Source organism: Pinus tabuliformis, chromosome Q, assembly GCF_031772625.1.
Source record: "Pinus tabuliformis cultivar Carrire ecotype Pingquan chromosome Q, CPIR1, whole genome shotgun sequence".
NCBI classification, from domain to species: domain Eukaryota; kingdom Viridiplantae; phylum Streptophyta; class Pinopsida; order Pinales; family Pinaceae; genus Pinus; species Pinus tabuliformis.
This window is the reverse complement of record NC_142296.1, coordinates 998,725,407-998,727,625: the sequence shown is the minus strand read 5'-3', so window position 1 is coordinate 998,727,625 and position 2,219 is coordinate 998,725,407.

Genomic DNA, 2,219 nt, shown 5'->3' with positions numbered 1-2,219 from the left:
CAAGGAAACATTGCCCTCCATGTTGATGCAACCAAGAATGAAAAGCATAATATGCCACAATGAAAAAAAAATCAAAATGAAAAAGATGGCCAGGACATAAATTAGTGCATGGGAAAAAGCCTAGCATGAGCTATCCCCTCCTCATTAGCCATCACCCAATTCTTAAGTGTTGAAAAACCAAGTAGCAATATTTCTAAACTACTAATAATTAATTGTGAATATATTAGGTCTTCTTTCAATTGGTTCTTGTTCGTCAAATAATTACACCTCAAAAATTCAACCAATAACAGTGATAAGAAAACAGAGATCGTAGTGCACAATTACAAGAGACACTAATAATTAGATCAGACACTGTAATGTCCCCAATTAAATTAATTTCGCTAAGATGAATTTCTATTTTTGCAATTGGGGGTTGGGAAATATTTTGGCATGTAAACTTAGGAAAAGTAGGTGGGAATCCCACTTAATTTTTGGAGAGATGGAGGTCACCAACATTAGAGAAAAATGAAAGATTAAAATGGTAGTGGGATGTGGGGCCACTCAAAAAAGGGGAATTCAAACCCCTCAGGAAAATTGAATTGCTAAGGGAAGGAGGTTGAAATATTGGATGGAGGGAACCACATGAGGAGGCAAGAAATATAAATAGCAAGAGCATAGAAGCTATTGGGGTCTTTTGTTCACTCATCTATTTACTTTGTTGCTCAAGTTGTTTAGCTGGGTCACTAGTGCTGCTTAGCAAAAAGTTCTGCAAGGGGAGAACTCACACTTCTTTCGATGGACTTTGAGTGCACCCTAGGGAGGCAAGTTATTGCTACTTTGGTGAGAGGGTTTGTGGAGTATTGTAGCACATTTCAGCATATTCCTTCAGCAAATTGTACTCCAAGAGGATGCAGTAGAGAAATTGTACCACTCATTTCAACTAGTTTCTGAGGGTGTTTTGCCGGGAGAAAAAATTAGTGGAGTTGCTTGAGGAGGAGTCTAGCCTTTATGGGAAATTTTGGGGCTAGAGGAAACTACTATTGAGAGGAACAGATTTATCTTCCTAGGGTCTGCGCAGGGGTCACTGGATAGGGTTTTGTGGAGCTGGGTTCAACTACCTTGTGCCGAAATTTGATGTGAATCCTCTCCCTACATCCAGGAAAATTTCCTATATCATTCCTATTACATATTGAAGAGAAATAAGGAGTATTTCGGCAGATTTCATCACTGGGGGACGTTGTCTTTGTTCAAGTAGGCATAGTGCCAAAATAGGGCAATTTTGGAAGGTCGGAATTAGACAAATACTTTATGGGTTTTTGTGGGGTGGGTATGTTGTGAGAGTCCAGGATTAAATTTACAAAATTTTTCCACGCAGTATTAAGGCTAGAAATCTCCTTTTTGTTTAGTAGTACCTTTATTATTCAGCCGATAATTTAGATCATTTTGTGGGTTTTCCATGTGGTTGGTTTGGGACAGATTCCTTTCTGAGTTTGGTTGAGCTAATAGTGGAGAGACACCAGCTACAATTTCAGGAGGTTTTAAGTACAACAGTAGCAGATATCACCATTTTTCTTCCAGCAGTTGGAGCAAGAATTTACTGGGTCTGCACAGAGCTTAGTTGGGCTGATATTTGAGCACTTGGGCAGTTTTTCTCAACATGGGGCTTTTCTTGCTCGTTGTAGCAAGCCCATGTTTCTCTTTCCCTCACTATATTGTACTTATTCAGCTCAAATTTTAATATAAAGACCCGTTTTGGTGCCAATATATGTGTATCTACTATTTATGTATGTTTTCCATTTTGGGGTATTGTTCATGAGCATGTCTTTATGCTATTCACTGTGGTGTCGCACAAAATGTCTAGGCACCACGACAACGGCTCAGATCAGGGGCTGTCACCCTGATCCCCAATCTCTCCGTTTAAGTTGTCTCCCTACAGTAGGCTAAGGATGGTAGACCCTATGGAAAAATGGAATGAAGAAGAACTAGTTGGGAACCAACCAGCTCGGGAGACACAGTGAAGCGACCAAGTACTTGATTAAGATTTAACAAGACTTATAGGATTTGATTAGATTTTAAACGATTAATACCAGTGCCTTTTGGAGTCAACGATCTTGCTAAGGAAATTAAGACCAAGTAATCAATTAGCAATTGTTGCTAAGATGAATGACTATTTTTATATGAAATGCAGATCCTAAAACTAATGTGAGATGCAAGAATCTTGGTTAATTTTAGTTAAATCC